The sequence below is a fragment of the Mastomys coucha genome, unplaced genomic scaffold, assembly GCF_008632895.1.
Source record: "Mastomys coucha isolate ucsf_1 unplaced genomic scaffold, UCSF_Mcou_1 pScaffold14, whole genome shotgun sequence".
Lineage (NCBI taxonomy): Eukaryota > Metazoa > Chordata > Mammalia > Rodentia > Muridae > Mastomys > Mastomys coucha.
The window spans coordinates 25,297,714-25,307,175 of record NW_022196896.1 but is presented as its reverse complement, the minus strand read 5'-3'; the positions used below and the strand labels follow the sequence as shown (position 1 = coordinate 25,307,175).

The window sequence follows — 9,462 nt, the reverse complement described above, 5'->3', positions numbered from 1 at the left end:
TTTGATGCAGTGTTTCTTTGTGTAGTCTTGGCTGTCCTAGAATTCTCCATAGACGATGCTGGCCTCGAACTCAGAGATCCACCTGCCTCTGCCCTCCAAGTGTTGTGATTAAAGACTTGTGCCACCACTACCTGACTGGGGACATCAAATCTTATGAGTTGCTAAATAGTTCCTAGCTCTGTAATTGCTGACTTGGCTCCTAAGTACAAATTATTATCAATATATTTAATAGTTTAAACCACACCAAAAAAATAGCCAAATTAAGATTGGGAATGTAGGTCATTTGATAGAATGCTTGAAGCCCTGGATTTGATCCCAGTACGACATACTCCAGTATGATAGTTAACCCTGCAATCCTGCACTTGAGAGACTGAGACAGGAAAACTGTGAGTTAGAGGCTAGTCTGAACTACACAGTCAGATCTGTCCAAAAACAGAAGAAAATTTCTTGCTTTGATTTCATTCAATCAGGACGTATCAAACCCAGTATGCTCAAGCAAGGTAGTTGGAGGATACATATCAATCTACTCTTTTCTTCTCAGGGGTGAGAAGTCTTGCAGCCACAGTTTAAATCTTTCTAAGTAAATTTACTCAAAGTTGGAGAAAATAACAGAACCTGGAAGCATTATGAACAATGACAACATTTCTATTTTTACTTAAAATTATTTGTTACTATTGTGTTTGAACATGCATGTGTTTGTGTACATGTGCGTTTGTGTATGTGTTGGCAAGCATGTGCCACAGCATGAATGTGGAAGTCAGAGGATAACTTTGTGGAATTAGTTCCCTCCTTTTACACAGGTTCGAGGACTCGAACTTATGTCTTTAGGCTTGCATGCAAATGCCTTGACTTCCAAACCAATGGTTCTCAATCTGTGGTTTGCAAGTCCTTTGCGGGTTTGAATGACCCTTTCAAGGGGGTTGCCTAAAGTCATTGGAAAGCACAGATATCTACATTACTATTTGTAACAGTAGCAAAATTATAGTTATGAAATAGCGACAAAAGTAATTTTGTGGTTGGAGCCACCACAACATAAAGAGCTATATTAAAAGGACACAGCATTAGGAAGGTTGAGGGCCTCGGCTCTAAATCATCTTCCTAGCCCATTGCTCACATTTTAATTGAACGGTTACCTTTCTGTAGTTGAAACATAAGAGATCTTTCTATGTTGTGCAGCACACATCTTTATCACATATAGGACTCCCCAGTGCTGTCTCTCCTTGTTTGGGATTGCCTTTCACTTCCTGGATGATGCCTATTGGTTTCAAGTCATTTGACTCTTCACTAAGCAAAATCATCAAACTCTTCACCTAGGACTACTTCTGTGTTTTGGGTTCATGTTTTAAACTTTCAAACTCTTCCCAAGTCTGCATCCTCTCTCTCTTACTCCTGCAAAGGAGAAGAGCAGTTATCAAAGGCCAATATTAACTGCAGGGGAGCAATACCAGCTCCAGCCACCTTTGTGCTCAAAAGGGGACACTGCCAGAGGGCCCAGCTCTGTTGGCTTACCATTTCCATTATTTTCTACTTGGTAACTTAGATTAAGCAGAGCATTGTTTTCCTATCAAACATGGTTTCCTTATGATGCCGATTGAATATGTAATCCTATACTTTAAAACTCTGTCTTTTGGCTAGGGATGTAATTTGGCTAGTTGAACACTTGCCCTGAGTTGGTTCTCCAGGACCTTGTAATTCGAGTGTGTGGATACACCTCTAACCCCACCACTCTGATGTGGTTGTAGGAGGATCATTAATTAGTTCATGGTCATCATTGGCTACAGCACAAATTTGAGGCCAGCTAAGAAACTGTGAAGCGCTGCTGCGCCTTAAAGATGGCGCCCACCATTCTTCTGCTAAGGAGTAAACAAGTCCTTATTTGGCAAGAGGGTTGCACCTGCCAGTGGCCTGATCTTTCATCATGAGGCTGTAGCCAATGATAGCGCAAGACATGGTATGGGCTCATGGGCAGTCCTACGAAGGGTATTTAAGCAGCACTCACTGACTATGGGGGGGGGGGCACACCTTTCACTATGATGTAACTACGAACTCATGAGTAAACTGTTGCCGGAAGGAACTGGTGTGCTAGTCTTTCTTCCCTGCTGGTCAGGGTGATCTGTGCAGCACAGGAAACTCTGTCTCAAAAACAAAATGAAACCAAAAAGAAGAAGAAAACAAATCCTGCCTTTCAATGCAGAGCTCTAAGAAGCCTGGTAGCCCACTTCCTTATCTTTCTAGATAAGCCTTACTGCCTTGAGAGCCCAGCTTGTCTCCTCCCACTAGCTAAGAAAACTGTCCTTGAATGTCACTTGAATAACAGTTCAAGAATCTTGAAGCAACACAATTTTTATCTAGAGAATACAAGGCTAAGAGCTGTCAGATTAGAGGAGCATGTCTCATGTCTCTGGTCCATTGCTGGGGTTCTAAAACACGACATGGTTTTAGGTTATATATGCTGCTATGAATCTTTCCTACTTGCTATGAAAGAGCCACTCAGATGTGTTATAAGAAGCCAACATGAGGCCCATTTGGGGAAGAATTATTTTTAAAATATTTTTCTGATGTGTTATTACTTGGAAGGGCCCAATAGTAAGATCTGAATCTTCATTGTAGTTTCTGGAAAAGGTTCCTCAGACCTCCTTGAATATGGAGGTTGGGAGATCTGAGTGGATGGTCTCATATGGATGGTCTTAGTAGAGGTTGGGAGGGAAGCTTGACACAAGCCTGCATGGAGGAGACTGACAGAAGCATGTCTATGTCCCAGGAGGAATCAAGAAGCATATCCTCTGGTATTAAGTGCCTTTGTGTGTGTGTGTACACATGAATGCCACAGCCTATGTGGCATGTGATTGGAGGTAGGAGAACTTTAGAGTCGATTTCCCCCTTCTCCCATGTACCTCAGGGAATGAATTGGGTCAGCAGGCTTGGCAGCAAGTTTCCTTACTGATCCAACTCAAGTGAAGACTTAGTTTGGCTCCTAGTTTAAGGGAGTCTAGGCCACAAGAAAGAAAAGGCCATGGCAGCAACCGCATTGTGTCTGTCACCAGAGGGCAGAGAGATGAATTCTAGTGCTCAGCTTGACTTCTCCTTGTTCAGCCTGGGACTCCCACATTCAGGATGGGTCTTCTCTCCCTGTCAGACCTTTCTAGAAGTACCATCATTGATACACCAGAAGTGTATTTCCATAGTGATTCTAAATCTAGCCAAGTTGATGAGGAATAACTGTGGCCAGTAGTAATGCCTACATTTTACAGTTAAGTCATAAGTTGCTTCCTTTAATTGAAAAGCAAAATGCAGCTAGGCAGTGGTGGCGCACGCCTTTAATCCCAGCAGTTGGGAGGCAGAGGCAGGCGGATTTTTGAGTTCAAGGCTAGCCTGAATTAGTTCCAGGACAGCCAGGGCTACACAGAGAAACCCTGTCTGGAAAAGCAAAATACAAAAACCAAAACAAACAAACAAACAACAAAAAAAAAGAAATGAAAAGAAAGGGAAAATGCAGTTAGGGAAGAAAAACTTTGCTAAAATCTGTGCTATAGTGAATGAGAATGTTTCCCCCGCCCTTCCCATAGGTTCCCATAGCTGAATACTTGGTCTTCAATTAGTGGAACTGTTTGGGAAGGATTTGGAGGAATGACCTTGTTGGATGAGGTATGTTACTGAGGTTGAGCTTTGAGGTTTCAAAAGCCTGTCCCAGGCCCAGGGTTTCACTTTCTTTTTTTTTCTTTCTTTCTTTTTTTTAGGGTTTCACTTTCTACCTGCTGCCTGTGGGTCAAGATATAAAGCTCTCAGCTACTGCTCTAACACCATGCCTGTCTGCTTCCTGCCTCAATGATTGTGGATTAACCTTCTGAAACTGTAAGCAAGCCACCCCAAATGATTTCCTCTTATAAGAGATAGCTTGCTCATGGTTTTTCACAGCAATAGAACAGTAGCTAAGACATAGTTAAGAGCAAATCTTCTAGCCATCAAATTGTAAAGAAAAAATTTGTGTAGTTTTGCATGACTACTTCATGGCAAGAGATGCAGTGTAATATAAGAACGTATTGGGCTGGTGAGATGGCTCAGTGGTTAAGAGCACTGACTACTCTTCTGGAGGTCATGAGTTCAAATCCCAGCAACCATATGGTGGCTCATAACCATCCATAATGAGAAACAAATTAAACAAAAATCGTATGGGCCAGAACAAGCGGGGCTGGAGCAAGAGGAAGAAAGGGAAGGGTTGGGGGGAAGAACACAGTTATGATAGAAAAGACATTCCATTTGCATATGTATGGAAAAACATACCGCACGTGTAGGATTGTATCCACGTGGAATCTTGGGACATTTTCTGTGAATAAGAGTACCTATTCTTCTAGGTTATTATTATTATTATTTTTTTGGATTTGTCGAGACAGGGTTTCTCTGTGTAGTCCTGGTTGTCCTGGAACTCACTCTGTAGATCAGGCTGGCCTCGAACTCAGAAATCTGCCTGCCTCTGCCTTCTGAGTACTGGGATTAAAGGCATGTGCCATTACTGCCCCTCACTCTATGTCTATTCTTATATAATTTTATTTATTTATTTATTTATTTATTTATTTATTTATTTATTTATTTCGAGACAGGGTTTCTCTGTGTAGCCCTGGCTGTCCTGGAACTCACTCTGTAGACCAGGCTGGCCGGGAACTCAGAAATCCGCCAGCCTCTGCCTCCCAAGTGCTGGCATTAAAGATGTGTGCCACCACTGCCTGGCAATTTTTTTTTGTTTGTTTTTATTATGTCAGTATTTATTTGCTTATATTCTGTGTATGGATATTGTGTCTGCATGTATTATTGTATGTTTGTACATTGTGTGCATATCTGGTGTCTGAGAATAACAGAAGAGAATATCAAATCTCCTGGGGCTGGGGTTGTAGATGACTATAAGCCACCATGTGGGTGCTGGTCTTTGAACTCACGTGCTCTGGAAGAGCATCATAGTTTTGATCACTACAGTGTATACAGTAAGTTTTGAAGTCAGCCACTTTGAGTTCTCCAAATTTGTTTTTAGCTTTCAAGATTGTATTGAGCCTTCGAGGTCCCTTGGAATTCCTTAGGGATTTGATGATCAGCTTAGTGTGTTCATTTCTGTAGGAAAAGATCACTGGAAGTATTCTGTTTTGGTTTTACTTGGCTTGATTGCTGTGGTTTTTCTTTGTTTGAGACAGGATTTTGCCAAGGTAGCCATCAAATTCAAGACCATCCTGCCCCATGAGTTTTGAGTGTGTACCACTTTGACTGACTTTAGAATTTTGGTAGCTCAATAGATGAATCTGAAAATAAGTTTGGTTGGTATTGCCATCAGAATGATATTGTCCTCCAGTCTGTGAACACATACTTTTTTTTTATATACTTTCTTTTAATTTATATGAATTATATATTTTATACTTCAGTGGGGAGGCAGCTCAGTGGTGCTTTTCTACCATGTTGTGTCTCGAGCTTAATTTCAGATGTGGGCAAATAAAACATAAATCTTTAATTTTTAAGCAATATTTTGTAGTTTTCAGTGTAGAGTCTCTGCTTCATTGGTCAAGTTTACTTCTTAGATAATGGTTTAAATCTGAAGTATTTCACCAAACTTTATGTGTTGAAAGTTTGGCCTAAAGCTTATACTGCTGTTAGGGTGGTGACAGGGACTGTAGAACTGGTGACCTGTCCTAGCCACTGTTCTATGGCTGTGAAGAGACACCGTGACCTAGGAAACTCAAAAAGGAAAGCATTTAATTGAGGGCTTGCTTACAATTTTAGAGGGTGTGTCCTTGACCATCATGGTGGGGAGCATGACAGCTGACTGGTAGGTAAGCATGGTGGTACTGGAGTAGCGGAGAACTCAAGTCTTGAGACACAGCTTTGAGGCAGAGAGGGAAATCTGGAGTGTTAGGGCCTCCCTCAAAGCCTTTCCCTAGCAACACACCTGCTCCAGCATGGCTGCCCCTCCTAACCCTTCTCAGTTTCACTAACTAGGAATCATGTATTCAAACGTATGAGCCTATGGGGACTATTCTCTTCCAAATCACCACAGGACCTCTTCTTCTTCTTTCTCTTCCTTCTCCTCTCCCTCCTTCCCCCTCCTCCTCCTCCTCCTCTTTTGTTTATTTATTTTTTGAGACAGGGTTTCTCTGTATAGCCTTGGCTGTCCTGGAACTCACTCTGTAGACCAGGCTGACTTAGAACTCAGAGATCTGCCTGCCTCTGCTTCTCAAGTGCTGGGATTAAAGGCCCAGCTAACAGGTTTTTACTGTATAGCTCTTACTGGCCTGGAACTCCCTATTTAGGCTATGTACACCAGGCTAGCCTTGCATTTGTATAGATCTGACTTCTGTTCTGAGTGTTCACACTACCATGCTATGACTTTGGCCTCACCACAGGCTCAAAGTGATGAAACCTAGCGATCTTTGCTCCTTGTGTAGTAAGTTCACAATCTCAGGAATTTTATTTTAGGTTTGTCTCAGAAATGAAAGTTGACATAGGTAGGTTGCTCCTTTGGATATTATATGCCTGTAAGTTTTTACTCCCCAGCTCTGTGTGTGTGTGTGTGTGTGTGTGTGTGTGTGTGTTGTGTGTGTATGCATATGTGTTCCTGGGGATCTGAATTATTTTGAAAGCCATTTTGAAGAGGTCTTGGTTAAGGCAAAGAGTTTGGTATAAGCAAAGAAACGGGCATGTAAATACCTCTGCATTAAGGATTCAGTCTATCTGAGGTGGGCTGAAATACTTAAGTGGTGTGCTGTGCAGAGTGAGAAAGTGTGACCCAGGCACAAGTGAATCTGTTTTCTTTTCTTTTTTTTTTTTAAAGATTTATTTATTTATTATATGTAACTACACTGCAGCTGTCCTCAGACACTCCAGAAGAGGGCGCCATCTTGTTACAGACAGATGGTTGTGAGCCACCATGTGGTTGCTGGGATTTGAACTCAGGACGTTTGAAAGAGCAGTCAGTGCTCTTAACTGCTGAGCCATCTCTCCAGCCCTGAATCTGTTTTCTTATAAGTCTAGTTATGTTCTTCACATCACTGAGTGAGATGAATTCAATCACATCTTTAAATTCAATGCTCCAGTTTAAGAGATAGAGTGCTGGATTTTTTTTTTTTTAAAAGTAAAGACTGATGAAACGGCTCATCAGGTGAAGGTGCCTGTCACTGAGCCTGATGACCTGAGTTTGATCCCTGAGATCTGCATGGTGAAAAGAGAGAATCATCTCTCTCAAGTTGTTCTCTGACCTCTATAAACTATGATACACGCAGCTGGTCACTATACAGTAAAATCAGTGCAATACAAATTTTAAAAAAGTAAGATCTTGCCAAATATGTCTGGGTGGCAAGGACATAAATACCTTTCCAAAGTAGTGAGCATGTCATTAGACAATTGCAAGTTTAGACAGGAGGCAATACTAGATACATATTGGAATAGGCAAGTCTAAAACACTGACAACATAAAGTGTTTATTAGTAACTCTTAATGCTGGTTAAAATGCAAAATGAGATAAATATTTAGAAGACAGTTTGGTAATTTCTTACAAAGATGGTCCTTTTAGCATATGGTCTTGTAATTGCTCTAAATATTGAGCTTAATGAGATGAAAACTTAAATCCACACAAAAATTTCCACACACACACACCCCCACCTCTTAGGAAGAAGAGAGAGTTGAAAAGCTTCCAAATTATTTTATAAGGGATTGTATCTGTGGATTCATAACAATGTATTTGTCAAAGCTGTACAACACTCAGTAATTATAATGTATCAATATTCATCAGTTGTAATATATATACAATGTTGCTTCAAGTTATTAATAGAAGGAGACTTGGAGTGGGGAAAGAAAAATATGGGATCTCTCTATACTGTTTGTGTAATTTACTATAAAACTGCTCTTAAAAAGGGCACATCCCTGTGCTCCCAACCTTGGGAGATGGAGATAGGAGATGTTCAATTTTCACATCAGCTTGGGCTATTTAATTAGTTTAAAAAATTTGTGGGTTAGGGATATAGGTCCTTGTAGAGTACTTGCCTAACCTTCTCAAGGTCCTAGGTTTGGTTCCCAGAACTGCAGAAAAACAAGAGTATGAGTGGACATTTTTGGATTTGTAGGAATTTTTTTTTCCTAGCTGAGGGAGAAGAATATGCACTTTTACTTGCTAGTTCCTCCACATACTCATGTTAGATAGAAGATAGACATGAAAAACATGGGTAGAAGGGGCTCCCACAGACAGCTCGAGTCCTGTTTCTTGTTTAGGCAGCCTGCCAGTCTATTGTAAAATCCTGGCCCCCGTCTTCAATGTGAAATCTCAGTTTTAAAAAGAAGAAAATGTCCTAAGAGAAGGTCATGAGATCAAATACAAGACCTTGAACAATCCTAACAAATGAACAGACAACGTCTAGTTGAACGTAATTCTGGCAAACATACAGGAGAATGGAGACATTTTAAACCTCCTCAGCAGAGCATGACAAAGAGACAGTTATATAAACCGTGAGAAGGAGATAGCCCAGGCACTGAGCTGATCCACCCTACTCTCGCTAATTACCTGTTTCTGCTTTTGCTTATCTGCTTCTGTTTGTTTGCTACAACTTTGTGTCTTAATGAGTGGTTCCGGAGAGGGCCAGAATAGAGAAGTCCCTTAACACTCTCCCTAGGACTATGTGTAATTTCAAGTGTCCAGCACTTGGGAGAGAAACTATTCACAAAATTAAAAGAAACACATTTTTTATTTCGAGGCAGGGTCTCACTGAGTAGTTAGGCTGGCCTCAAGCTCAAACTCTTCCTTTGTCTTTCAAGTGCTGGAACTGGAGGACTGCTTGTCAGCCAGAGATACACTTTGCTCTTTCTCTTATATTCGTGACGTCTCATTTATATACTTTTTGAACTTTATTAGAATTAATCTTCATGATCAGCCCGTGGGATCATTCATCATTATTTACATTTTTATAAACGAGAAAATATTCCTTTCGTTTGCTGAGACAAGTTCTCTCTCTCTCTCTCCCTTTCTCTCATTTTTTGAGACACGGTCTCATGGAGCCCAAGCTGGGCTCCAACTCCCAATACAGTCAAGGCTGGCCTTGCGTTTGCACCTTCAAGAAAGCTGGATAGCAAATGTGCGCTCTTTTCTTCGTTTTGAAAACAGGGTCTTTTCAGATTCACTCATTGCATGTTTTTGTTTGGAAAGCATGCCTCGTGGGAGGCATATGGTGCTGAGAGTCTAGATTTGGCACACTTCCCTCCTATTCTCTAAGACTCATTGCCCCTCGCAGGCGTCGTGGCGCCACCGCTCGGGAGAACGACGGGATTTGGACCACGGCAAACACCGTAGTCCCCTCCCCTCTTTTCTCTGCTCCTTTGGGCTTTCAGGAGGCGCCCTCCGCCGCGCTGGAGAAGGCGGGGCTTACGACTCGAGGCAGCAAGACGCGATGGGATTGGTGGAGGCTTGCGGCGACGGCGCCCTGTTTACCGGAAGTGCTGC

At 41.7% G+C, this 9,462-nt stretch overlaps 1 pseudogene; it reads right to left on the bottom strand.

Annotated features, from left to right (window-relative positions):
• Window positions 1–1,364: 1,364 nt before the first annotated feature.
• Window positions 1,365–1,480, bottom strand: LOC116089698 (annotated as a pseudogene).
• Window positions 1,481–9,462: the final 7,982 nt, after the last annotated feature.